A 14,473-nucleotide genomic window follows, 5' to 3' on the forward strand; every position below is an offset into this window, starting at 1 on the left:
AGGCAGAATATGATATGTTGGTAAATTAATGATATACAGACAAACAACTAGTTTGAACTTCTTTCTGTATATCTTCTGAGACCTATGGGTCTAGTAAAGAAATATGCACTATACACATACTAGAATTTCCTTGTCATTTTCCAGGGATAAAGAACTTAGGGAAGCCTGCCTATGAGGGATGTAGGTTTCGGAAAATACTCAGACAGACTGAAAAGTGCTAGTTTAAAGGTATTGTTCCAGATAGACTGATCAGAGGAAACTTAAAACTTACCAGACAAGGTGGATGCAGGTGGATGTTGAAAGACAGACAGAGTGGAAAGAAGCAAGGGTCAGGCTGGGAGCATTCTATGTAGAGAAGCCATGGCCAACATTATCAAAGGCACAGCAATATAAAGAATAATATGGAAACCACTAAACCATGTCAGAGTGAAAAAGATACTTGGCAGTTAGAGGCAAGACTAGAATTCCTGGCTTGCCTGGTGTACTGTGGATATAGGTAGCAAGAAGTATCTTACTTGTTGCAGAACTGATATGTCTTTATTGCACAGACTTCAAATGCTGGTGAAATAGAACAGAAAATAAAGAGACTAGCAAGTCTTGGACTCAGTAGAGTATGTGCGTGTTTGTGTCGGAGGCCCTCGGCTCGGCCCCTGGGCTCGCATAGGACTGTCATGGCTCTGAGGAATGCTCAGTGTAGGAGCAGAATGTAGGAGCAGTTCTGTGATGCCTCCTCCTTGCTTTGTGCTCTCCTTCTTTTATTAAAAAATATTTCAGAGAAGATTTGTTGGGTTGGCAAAAGAGCTCATTTGGATAGTGTGTTGGTTTCCCATGTATATGACCCAGGTTCAACTCCAGCCCCACTGCACTGAGGGAAGGAAGCTTTGGTGCTGTGGTCTTTTTCCCTCTGTCTCTCTGCTTTGATCTCTGTATCTAAAACAAACAAACAAAAAAAATCAAAAAGAAAAGTTCTTTGAGATCTAACTCAGCCTGTCAGAGCACAGACCTTGCATGCCTGAGGTGTCAGAAGACAAGTTGAGAGAGTTGGGCGGTAGCTAGCATAGTGGGTTAAGTGCATGTGGTGCAAAGCTCAAGGACCGGCGTGAGGATCCCAGTTTGAGCCCCTGGCTCCCCACCTGCAGGGGAATCGCTTCACAGGCGGTGAAGCAGGTCTGCAGGTGTCTCTTTTCTTTCCCCCTCTCTGCCTTCCCTTCCTCTCTCCATTTCTCTCTGTCCTATTCAACAACAATGACGTCAATAACTACAACAATAAAACAAGAAGGGCAAAAAAAGGGAATAAATAAATAAATATTTTTTAAAAAGATGAGTCCAGTTCCCCACAACACCTTGTACCAGAAGTACTACAGTCTTTTTTCTTCTGTCATTTTTATCTCTTTCATGATAAGTAAATAAGCAATAAATACGTGAAATGTAAGTGGGGAGACAAAAAAATCCACTTCTCTTAAAGAAGAAATATCCTCTTGTCTGACTGCACTGTGTCCCTAATATGGGACAGGAACAATTTTTAGTCCTTATGTCTAAAAAACTACACAATTGAGCCTCTCCGAATCTAGATTCTGCATTCTGCGTCCCTATCTGACCAAAAATCACTTTTCCACTTTGTGTATACATTTTCTTGGACTGAATTTTAAAATGTGGTACAGCTTAGTACACACTGTGCTTAGTTCTTAGTACACACTGTGCTTAGTTCTTTGCAAGATGTGATTTGAGGCAGTGCTGGGTCAAGTCACCTCCATTAGTTTCTTTTGTGCCTTTTCTTTGTTGGCACATTTGTGACGAATTACCCTACTCAACTGTCTGAGTGTTTGTCTTTTGGAAGAAGGTACTGTTTGTTTTCTTTCTTTTTTTTTTTTTTTTTTCCTCCAGGGTTATTGCTGGAAACAACTCCCCTGCAGGTGGGGAGCCGGGGCTTGAACCAGCATCCTTCCTCCGGTCCTTGTGCTTTGCGCCATGTGTGCTTAACCTGCAGTGCTAGCGCCTGACTCCCGAAGGTACTGTTTCTATCACGTCAGTGCTTGTTTTTTTTTAACCTCCTCTTCCATCCGTTGTGATTCAGGAAAGGCTAACTTGTCAGCACCTCACTGTGAGCGTGATCCACTGTCTATTCTGGAGGGCTGTTTGCAGCATAAACCTTATCTAACCTGGTGGTCTAAGGCAAGGGTCGGCACACTTCTTCTGTAAAAGGCCAAGATGCTACATATTTTAGACTTTGTGAGCTGCATATGGTCTCTGTGGCATACTTTTTGTTTTATTTGATTTTTCACAACCCTCTAGAAATGTAAAAACCTTCTTAGCCCAGAGGTCAATAAAAAATAGGCTGTACATTTGGCCTATAGTCATCTATCTCTGACTCCTGTATAAGAAGCTGAATCATAAGGATGGAAATTTCCCCGTGGCACTTGCCTAAGAGATATCAGAAATGAATATTGCTTCACTGTCATGTTTCTAAGCTCATCTACTTTTTTTTTTTTTTTTAATTTAAGAAAGGAGACATTAACAAAACCGTAGGATAAGAGGGGTACAGTTCCACACAATTCCCACCACCGGATCTTCATATCCCATCCCCTCCCCTGATAGCTTTCCCATTCTCTATCCCTCTGGGAGTATGGACCCAGGGTCATTGTGGGATGCAGAAGGTGGAAGGTCTGGCTTCTGTAATTGCTTCCCTGCTGAACATGGGTATTGACTGTTCGATCCATACTCCCAGCCTGTCTCTCTTTCCCTAGTGGGGAGGGGCTCTGGGGAAGCGGAGCTCCAGGACATATTGGTGGGGTTGTCTGTCCAGGGAAGTCTGGCATCTTGCTGGCATCGGGAACCTGGTGGCTGAAAAGAGAGTTAACATACAAAGCAAACAAATTGTTGACCAATTATGGACCTGAAGGCTGGAACAGTGCAGATGAAGTGTTGGGGGTACTCACTGCAGAGTCTTGTGTACCTCAGCTAAGCTCATCTTCTACAGATGCTAAGGATTATGAAGCTGGATGGTGTCAGTATATTAGGTTCTTGTTGGTCTTAATGGAGAATTCACTTTTGACCAGTGAACAGTGGAATTGTGTGTGTGTATTCTGATTTTTTCCCCTCTTGTTTTAAAACTGATGACTTAATAATGCAAGATCATAGAGGAATAGTTACACACCGTGCCCTCCACCAAAGTCCCTTGCTTACCCTTCCCCTCAATGATGACCAATAATCGCCATAGCTATAGTTTTCACAAAATCTTAGATTTTGGCCTTTCTTTCTTTTTTCTTTCTTTTTTTTTTTTTTTTTTAAGTTTGGGTGCTTTAGTTCTCAATATTCCACACAAGAACAAACTCATTCCCTAATTGTCTTTCACTTTATCACTTATTTTACTAAGCATAATCACCCCAAGCTAAATTTTTTAAATAAAATAATCATGTGTAGATCTGTGAACTCAGTCCAGGCTCTATCCAGGGTGTTAGTTTTCAAGCCTACCTTCACTGCGACTCCTGAATTCTGTCCCCCACCCTTCTCCAACTCCCTCAAAAAAAAGTTACCTGGTCAGGATAAAAAAAAAAAACAATTTACAAAAAAACCCCCAACAATTTACTAAATTATCTGGTAACAGAGGTATAATTCCCTACTGTTCCCTCCACCAGAGTTCTGTGCCCTTCTACATTGGACCTACAGCAGTTCTCCCAAGGTCACAGATAATGGGTTGACTCTGTAAATCTATCTATTATATCTGTCTGTGTCTGTGTTTGTGTCTATCTAGTCATCTCTATAGCTATCTCTATATATGCCCATTTTTTCTTTTCTTTTTTTTAAAGATTTTATTTATTTATTAGTGAGAAAGATAGGAGGAAAGAGAAAGAACCAGACATCACCCTGGCACATGTGCTGCCAGGGATCGAACTCAGGACCTCATGCTTGAGAGTCCAAAGCTTTATCACTGAGCCACCTCCCGGACCACTATGCCCATTTTTTTCTTTTTGTTTTTCTTTTCCTTTTCCTTTTCCTTTCCTTCCCTTTCCTTTCTTCTTTTTAAGATTTTATTTATTAGAAAGATAGGAAGAGAGAGAGAACGAACATCACTCTGGTACATGTGCTACCGGGGATTGAACTCGGGACCTCATGCTTGAGAGTCCAATGCTTTATCCACTGTGCCACCTCCCGGACCACATATGCCCATTTTTCCTGTGGTTCTATTTTCTCTTTTAAGTCACACCTAAACCTATTACTACTACTGAGTGTCCTTCCTTTTCTCTGTTCTCTCTCAGATAAGCAAAGCAGTGCCTGACTTCCAGTTTTAGATTCACTTCCTTTTCCAGTGATGGTAATAACACGAACATTTCCGGTGATAAATGTTTCAGGTCTTGGTGGAATTGAGATCCAGAGTCCTCTCTTATCAACTCCTAACATTTCCTTTGGGGGTATGAACCAAAATTCTTTTGGGAGTGCAGAAGGAAGCAGGTCTGGCTTCTATAATCGCTTCTCTATTGGACATGGACATTGGCAGGTTGATCCATAGCCCCAGCCTGTCTCTATCTTTCCCTAGTGGGTAGGGCTCTGGAAAGGGGAGGTTCTAGGACATGGTGGCAAGGTCATTTGTCCAAGCAGGTCAGGATGGAATCATAGTAGCGTCTGTAACTTGGTGACTGAAAGACTGTAAAATATTAGCTGGACAAATGTTTTAATTGCTACATTGTTTTGTATTCTCCTACCTGGCAAATTAGTAAACTGGATTCAGTTTCTCTCTCTTTTTTTGCTAGTCTGTGTATTATTCTTGAACATTTTCCTACATAAAAAAAAAAAAAAACTCATAAGCTATTAGGGATAACTGTTCAGTAAGGCAAGTTTCCTTACAACTTTTGCAAATATGTTTATAGCAGAAAGGGTTTGGTCAGATTGGGAAAAATGGAAATGAATTTGCTAAGGACCCTTGTTTATATGCGAAGGGTAGCGCTGCTGTTTTGCACCCACCAAATGGATCTAACATTTTGGAACAATAATCATGGGAGTCAAAACCGGCAAAATGATAAGATGCAAAGGTTGCTAGTAGGTATCGCCACTGTGCTTGCCGTGCAGATTATTTCTGTGTTGTTCATATGGGAGTTGTCATTGGGATTTAGTGTCTGCACGATGAATCCACCACTCCTAGTGGATTTCATTTTATTTATTTTGTAATAGAGACAGACATTTAGAGGGAAGGCAAAGACAGGGAAGTAAAGAGAGAGAAGTCAGTGCTAGTGAGACCCAGGTTCTTTAACCTAGATCATTGTGCATGGATCTTGAGCACAGTGGGTACAACACTGCTGGGCCTATAGGTTCATTTTCTCTTTAATTTTACCATTATTTTCTATACCAGAGCGCTGTTCTTCTTTGGCTTGTGGTGTATGGGGTTTGAACCTAGGGCTTTGGAGCCTCATGCACGAGAGTCTCTTTGCATAACCATTATACTGTCTACTCCTGCCCTCTGTATTCATTCTTAAATCTTCCTTTGAACCTCTTCCTATCTTTTTGGTTTCCATATTAATTAATTGAAACAACATTTTTTCAGGTGATCATTCATAATTAGGTAAATTGTCTTTTACCAATATTAGCATCCTTCAGTTTTTCTCATTAGGATATATTTCTCGCAGAGGTAAAGTTATAAATTACTTATCACATCAAAGTTTCATTTCGTTCAGTATATATTTAGCAAGATGAGTCATTTGACCTAATGATTTAAATAGTCCAAGCCAAAAAAAAAAGGCTATATGTGTCAGGACATTTATGCAGCAGTCCTTCCTGAGAATGTCTGATCCCAAGAAGCAATTCTTTACACCTTCTGACTGATACTTATTTATCAGTTACCTATGATGCAACAGATAATAAATAGTAACACCAAGCTATTTCTTTCTTTTTTTAAAATTTATTTCTTTATTGGGGAATTAATGTTTTACATTCAACAGTAAATACAATAGTTTGTACATGCATAACATTCCCCAGTTTCCCATTTAACAATACAATCCCCACTATGTCATTTATCATCCTTCATGGACCTGTATTCTCCCCACCAACCCATCCCAGAGTCTTTTACTTGGGTGCGATATGCCAATTCCATAACACCAAGCTATTTCGAGATTATGACTCAGCTCATGTTTGAATATGTGGCTTGCAAGTAGATTAAACTTGAATTTGGAGACAGCCTAAATTCGATTTGAACTGCCACCATCTCCCCCAGCCCTGTTTTATTTTCTTTTGTAAAATTCTAGTGAAATTAGTTATATCCTGTTATCTTCTCACTTTGTATAAGTGAGATTATTAGTGGATTGCTAAACTAGACGAAAAATTTTCTTTTAAAACTGAAACATGTATATTCTGCTTATCTGCACACTGAAGTGTCTTCCTGAAGACTTAAGCTGATAAAAATATTGTAGATAAAGTGTTTACTTTGTCTGCAACCAATTCAATTTTTGGGTAGGAATTATTTAAACTCATAAAGGACCTAACAGGTTCACAGTTACAGATGTTTTTTTCTCTTGTGAAGCTCTGGGATCGCTGTATTTATTATTTTCATTCTCCTTTGCGTCTTGCATTTGCAAGTGTACTAGGTTTCAGTTCACACCATTTTAGATGAATCTTTCTTTCTCTCTCTCTCTTTTTCCAAACAGAACGACATATATTCTGAGATAAGTGAAAATGAATTTTTGAGAAATCTCATATTTTCTTGATATTGGAATCTTAGCTTTTGAAAGATGATGTCACTTTTGGAATTTCTGTTTATGATGGAAGAATGCCAATATTTTGAATTAAAAAATATTTATGCTTTGTTTTACCTCCAAGCAAACTGAAATGTAAATACATTTGAATATGTACTTAAATTCCTTCTGGTGATTCTTCTCACTTCCTCTCATGTGACAAGCACTGTGTCAGGTATCTGGAGGAGCAAGATAGAGATTCTCTGCCTAGAGACCGTAATATCTAATAGAAGAGGGAAGATAAGAAATGAAATGCAGGGTGTAAGGCATTGTGCTTAGTAATGGAAGTATGTACAAGTCATGCAGTCTGCATATAGGAAGAAATACAGGGTGTAAGGTGCTGTGCTTAGTAATGGAGTGTGTACAAGTCAGGCAGTCTGCATATAGGAAGAAATGAGTAGCACTGAAGAAGCCACTTTATAGCAAGTGTTACAGACTAGAAATCAGGACAGTTCATTCAACGTGCATATTTTCAGTTCTTATCATTTAAATACTAGGAAAACCTCTTTCTACACACACACACACACACACACACACACACACACATACACACACACACACACACACACACTGTGAGTCAAGAAGCTCATAGATTGTTAAAGAAAACTGAAAATTGAATGCATAATTATGTTATGAAAAGTGGTGCATTAAAGATATGTATTGAAACTTGTCGGAACATGAAAGATTATATAGGAGAGGAAAACGACGATCAGGGAAGGCTTCTGAGAGGAAGCCTCGAGTCACGTCTGGAAAGGTGTGTGGTAGGAGGCAAGGACAGTTAGGGGGTACATGATACATGCAATGAACACAGCATGCCAAGCAGGGATTGGCATATCCAGTGATCCAGAAGCCAGCATCAGAGCTTAACACAGGAAGGAAATGGGACCTGAGTGCAAGTAATGGGGTTGTTGTCAAGATTCACTGCTAGGCAAGTAGAAAAAGGGTCATGTAGGAAGGGGCTCTGTGTGTTTATATATGTGTGTGTGTATGTTTTATGCATATATAAATACTCTATGTAGATATGTGTATATAAAATATGCTGTATGTGTGTACATCTTTACACACACGGGTATGAGAGGAAGAATCTTTGAAGTTTTAAAAAGTAGAATGGGATAATCAGATTTGTCTCCTTAACATACCACTCTAAAAACAATATGGAAAAGAATTTAGAACAAACAAACCAAAGTTAGGAGTGAAGGGCTCAGTTTCCTATAGGAGTCCAGGTGTGAGTTTGACCTGGTCTAGACAGGATCCATGGTGGCACTGACCAAGGGAGAAAGGACATCCTGTCCTTAAGAGAACTGACAGGAAAAGAAGCATCTCTGACACCATGCATGGAATATGGATCTCGGAATGAGGGCTTTCCTTTTCTGTATCATTATGAATTGGATGAAAAACAATGCCAGGGAATTCTGCAAGGAGGCTGGGATAAACAGAGATGTCTTCAAAGCCCTAGATTCTTGTGGTTACAGAATCCATCTTTTCTAACCCAGAATGTCCCTTAAAAGTGGCACGTATAATTGAGCTCATGATGTGTGTGACTGAGGTGAAAGTGTTGCTGATTTTGAGTACTGCAGTAGTCTGGATTCTGCATTTGAACTGCTAGAACTGGTGTTTTCATATCCAAAGTGCTTTGCCAGTCTCCATGCTAATCTTGCTGACTGCTCCCTCAGAGCTAAGTCAGTTTCTCCATTAACCCTAATAGAGAGAGTCCACGTCAGCAGGAAGGACACTAACTACGCAAAGAGCAAATCCAGTTCCGACTTTGCAGCTGTCCAACCAAGTTCCGCTATGAGGGCTTCGTCATTCTTTTCTGCAGCTGAAGAACCACCCAGAGTGACTCAGCACAGAACTTGGAACAAAGGACCGAGCACTTGGTGTATAGCTATCATTGGATTTATCATTCTTTATTTTTAGAGTGTTGATGTTTGTGCTGTTCTAGCTGCTATGAGTTTTTTTAAGTGAGTTGTTTTATGAACAGATCAAGAAAACTGCCTTTGCCCGGCTTGTATGTCACTACTGAGCATGTATGTAAAATGCAAGACACATGATCACTACATGCTGAAATACTTTTGTTGCAACCTGTCTCCATTGTTAAAAATTGGATACTGTTAACAGAGGCCCTCAAAGAGGTTTCTGTTGATTAGGAGAATCTGCAGGAGACTGCAAACTCTGCCCTGCCTAGTTTGGAGACTAGGCTGATGGAATTTGCATTTTAGCATTTTTATGGCAGCATCTGTATTATGAGACGGCTAGAGAATTCCACTTATACTACACTTTGTGTAAAAACTGGGACTCTTGTGACAGCTTAGCTCGGAATCATTATACCTGGATCCATAAAGTCAGCTATAACAGTATAATCAAATTGTTTCATTTTCCTTTATGCACTTCACCGCCCAGTTTTATTGAGATGTAATTCACATATAACACTGTATAAGTTTATCATAGATGCATAATGATTAGATATATGTGTTCTAAAATGATTTTCACAATGTCTAGTTAACATTCATTAGCTCGCAATTTTCTTGTGGTAAGGAAATTTAAGATCTACTCTTCTGATAACTTTCAAACATGTAGTAATATTGAGTATAATCAGTATGCTGTATGTTGCTACCACAGAATTCACTTACCTTTTATTAAAAGGGAGTGAAAACTGAATTCTGAGAGAGGTCATGTATGGAGAGGGAGAGAAAGAGGAAGCATGACTTTACCAGCAGTGGAGTTTCACTTTCACTGTCGTTGCTGCACTTTCTTTCAGGATCAGGGATGAAATCTAGGGTCAGACATACTATGGAGCCACTGGTTTTAAATTTTTGAGGAACCTTCATATCCCTCCTACCCTCATCCTTCTCCCCCTCCACTCCTCTTCTCCCCTCCCCTTCCCCCCTCCCCCCTCCTCCCCAATAGCCTCCCCCTCCTCCCCCTCCTCCTTCTCCTCCTCCTCCTCCTCCTCCACCACCATCACCACCATCTCTCCCTTCTGCATCTTGTTCTTCTTTTCCAGACTACTGGATTACCTTTGGTTTATTGTAGTGTGAAGAGCTGAACCTAGGACATAGGAGATTCAGACATTAAAATCTATTTGCATAACCACTATGCTGTCTGCAGAAGGCTGAGTCATGCCGACCTAAGGAGAGAAATGGTGGAAAACCTCTTAAAGCAGCATTCTGAGGCGAGTCTCAGAGTAGAACAGGCTGTACAGCTTTCAAAGACCAACCTCTGTGTTGTTACCAAGAGCTCTTCCTTCCTTCCTTCCTTTCTTTCCTCTCTTTCTTTCTCCCTTCCTTCCTCCCTTCCTCCCTCCCTCCCTCCCTCCCTTCTTTCCTTCCTTCCTTCCTTTCTTTCTTTCTTTCTTTCTTTCCCTCCAGATTATCGCTGGGGCTCAGTGCAGTGCCTGCGCTGCTGCTCCTGGAGGCCATTTTTTCCTTTTTGTTGCCCTTGTTGTTGGATAGGACAGAGAGAAACGGAGAGAGGAGGGGAAGACAGACAGGGGGAGAGAAAGTCAGACACCTACAGACCTGCTTCACCTCCCCTGCAGGTGGGGAGAAGGGAGGGCAGGGGGCATGAACGGGGATTCTTGCGCTGGTCCTTGCACTTCGCACCATGTGCGCTTAACCCACTGCAGTACTGTCCAGCCCCCTCCCCAAGTAAGACTGTTATGAATGTCTATAAGGAAATAAATTTGACAGTTTATAAGAGAGAAACACATTCTTAGAGTCATATTGTCAACCTTGACACAAAATGAAGTAGATTAAATTTAACAGGCCAATCACTAGTAAAGAGATTAAAACAGTAAAGGCTTCCCAAGTACAAAAGCCCAACTCCAGATGCCTACACTAATGAACTGTATAAAACATTCATAGAAGAGATAAACCCACTGTCCTCAAATTCTTCGAGGAAATAGATGAAGGAACACTTCCAAACACATTCTGTTGAGGCTCACGTCATTCTGATCCCCAAAGTAGGAAAGGGCTCCACAAAAAAAAAAAGAGAAAGGAAAAGAAAAAATATGGATCTATATCCCTGATGAACATTGATGCAAAGATCCTCACCAAAATCTTGCCTAATAGAATCCAACAACATATTAATAGATTAATCCACAAGACCAAGTGGGACTCATCCCTGGGAAACAGGATGGTTCAACATCTGTAAGTCAGCCAATGTAATGCATCATATCAACTAAAGAAAGATAAAAGTAGCATGATTTTATTTTATTTTTATCTTTTAAGTCTTTTAATTATTTTATTATTTCTATTTATCAGATAGAAACAGCCAGAAATTGAGAGGAAGGGGAAGAGAGAAAGACAGAGACAGAGAGACTCTTGCAATCTTACTTTACCACTCATGAAGCTTTCCCCTTGCAAGTGGGCACTGTGGGGCCTTGAACCTGGTTCCTAGCACACTGTAATGTGTGTACTTAACCAGGTGTATCACCCACCTGCCCCTGGCCCCTCACACAATTTTATAAGTTGATGCAGAAAGAGCATTTGAAAAGCTCCAGCATTGACTTATGATAAAGGCCCTCAAGAAATTGGGACTGGAAGGAAAATTCCTCAACCTAATAAAGGCTACAAATGACAAATACATGTCTAACATCATAGTCAATGGGGAAAAAAATTGACAGCTTTTTCCCTAAAAGCAGAACTAGGCAAGGATGTCCACTCTCACCATATCTAGTCAACATAGTTCTAGAAGTCCTTGCTATCTCAACCAGGGAAGAATGAGATATCAAAGGAATTCAAACTGTCAAGGATGAAGTTAAATTATTATTAATACGGCAGTTCTTCCAAAAACTATCTATAGATTCAATACAATCCCTATTAAAACCACAATGACACAATTCAAGGAAATTGAACAACTCATTCAAAAATTCATGTGAAACTACAAAAACCACGAATAGCAAAACCTCCCCTGAGGGAAAAGAAGGAACTTGGAGGCCTCCCAATGCCTGGCTTCAGTTTATACTACAAAGCGATAGTTGTTAAAACCATGTGGCACTGGAACAACAACAACAACAAAAAATGACATATAGACCAATGGGATAGGAAAGAGAGCCTAGAACTAAACCCACACACACATAGAGGTATCTTATATATGACAAAGACACCACAACTCTGTAATGGGAGAAGAAGATCTCTTTAACAGATGGTGCTGAGAGAGCTGGACAGCCACATGTAGAAAAATAAATGTCGGAGGGGCCAGGTGGTGGGGCACCTGCTCAGGTGTACAAATTACAGTCTGCAAGGACCCAAGTTCAAGGCCCTGGTCCTACCTGCAGGGAGAAAGCCTCATGAGTAGTGAAGCAGGGCTGTGGGAGTCTCTCTGTCTCTCTCCCTCTCAATTCTCCCCTCCCTTCTCAATTTATCTGTCTCTATCCAATAATAAATAAATTGAAATGTTTAAATTTAAAAAAAGGAAAACGAATGTCAGCCTCAACTAAATCAATGCTACCAGTGCTGCCAGGCCATATTATCCTGCTACTAAGTTGTGACTGCAGATTGTCTCCAGAAATACCAAGCCTAGGTGTCCGCCTCCCACTTCCTCTAATCTGGTGAGATCTTTTCTCCAGTGGGACTTCCTAATTTCATGTCAGATGGCACATTATCTAATAAAGTACAGACACTAGATACTGACAAGGGCCTACGGATCTGGGTACAGGTGTTTATGTGCCCATAAGCAAGGAGCAATCATCTACCTCAAAAGGAAAGTGCTTAGTATCCCTCTTTGATTAGACTTATACCTAATAAGATTGAGATTCTAGTACAGTTGTCTAAAGAAGGCATCGTTGTTGCTATGCTTCACATTGCTTTGGTGTCCACCCCCCCATTGTGGTTTGGCCCCTGCTAGTTTTGCGCACCCCTTGCCCCCGCCCTCTGCCCCTACGGACTTCCAGGGTTCTTGCCACTGCCGCCAGAGGAGAAGGATGCAGGACAGATCTGTGTGGTGATTGGTTTGGGTTAGTTTTTGAATCGTTTTTCGTGAATAAAGAAATACAGCTTCTCTGCCCAGCCGTGTGTCCTCGAGTCTCTATCTACCGCCGCGAAGCTAGCCCGGCCTGCTGGAGCCCCGAACTGTAACGACACATCATTAATTCTTAAATTGATTAAGCTTAAACCTAAACTTATTTCCTCAATCTGGTTGAAATATGTCAAGAAGGCAGACCTTCTAAGTCTAATACCGGTTTGAATACAACAAATGACACTCAGTGCTTTAACAAATGGGAGAAACTTCAGGTTCCTTGATAGAATGAGGACTACAGAGTCTGGATAATGGCAAGAGACTGGCTCACTCAGTGATGGACTTCTTGGTTCCCATTATCTGGAGCCCAAGTTAGGGATTCTTTGGATCCCCTTATAGGTGTGATGGGTCTAGACTTCAAGTAGACCCCTCTCTCCTAGGCACTTATATCAGGAACATCATCATAAGTCCTGCTATGGGGAACTCAATGAAACTTGTTCTCGCTATAAAGTAGCAATGGTAGGATTGCCCCATTCTCCAAAGGGAGGCTGGGTCATCCTACCCTGCTACTCAAATAACACTCGTCTTGAAATGAGAATGCACAAAATTTTGCCAGCTGTGACCATGGACTGTGAGCTCAGACTGACAGGGACTCAGAGGTCATACAGGCTCCTGTGCTAATTATGAATATACAATGGGCCCTGGGTCAGCTTGATGGAGTAAACAGATCATTTTACTTAGCAATTTTCATCAAGTTTGGGAATTACTCTCTGCCCTAATCCAACTTTCCAGCCCTATTCTCTACTCCAGTGCCATCTTCCAGCCAATATTTACTTCCATGCTAGCTATTAAGCAAAGGCTACTCAAGTCATGGGCCCCTAGGAATGAACCAAAAATAGACTTCTTAGATTCTTTACACCCCAAGATCTCTATTATCTGCTGTATTCCTACTTTTTGGCTCCTGTTTATTAATCATTTTGTTGTGCCTTATATATATTTTTAATGAAAATATTTATTTATTCCCTTTTGTTGTCCTTGTTACTTTATTGTTGTAGTTGTTGTTATTGATATCATCATTGTTGGATAGGACAGAGAGAAATGGAGAGAGGAGGGGAAGACAGAGAGGGGCAGAGAAAGACACCTGCAGACTTGCTTCACTGCTTGTGAAGCTTGGCTGGGGGCTTGAACCGGGATACTTATGCCGGTCCTTGCGCTTTGCACCACCTGTACTTAACCCGCTGTGCTACTTACATCTTACTACTGTTCAGTCACCAAGTTGTAGATGTTATCATGTTTACAAATCCAGACTTCCCTGGGCAGACTACCTCACCACTCCAAAACCCCTACCCAACTAGGAGAAGATAGAAACAGACTGCTGGTCTGGATTGACCTGCCAACATCCATGTCAAGTGGAGAAGTGATAACAGAAGCCAGACCTTCCACCTTCTGCATCCTTTAAAGAATTCTGGTGCATACTCCCAGAGCGGGTTAAATGTTTGGGGAAGATGAGCATAGGCTTCTGAGCTCCAATTTCATTAGGACCCAGAGAGAGGAGAGGAAAAAAGGAAGTGCAGTTGGAAGCAGTAGTAGGTATAGGTTTGATTTAGAAAGGAAGGCAAGGCAAGGCCATTAGGAAAACCAGGCAGACATAGATAGTTACAGAAATAATAGTAAACCTGAATCTCTGCTCTTGAGAGAACTACTACAATTTTCCAGTGGAGGGACTCTGGTGGTGGAAATAGTATAAAATTATACCCCTGTAATCTCATGATTTTGTAAATCAATATTAAATCACT

The sequence above is a fragment of the Erinaceus europaeus genome, chromosome 21, assembly GCF_950295315.1.
Source record: "Erinaceus europaeus chromosome 21, mEriEur2.1, whole genome shotgun sequence".
NCBI lineage: Eukaryota > Metazoa > Chordata > Mammalia > Eulipotyphla > Erinaceidae > Erinaceus > Erinaceus europaeus.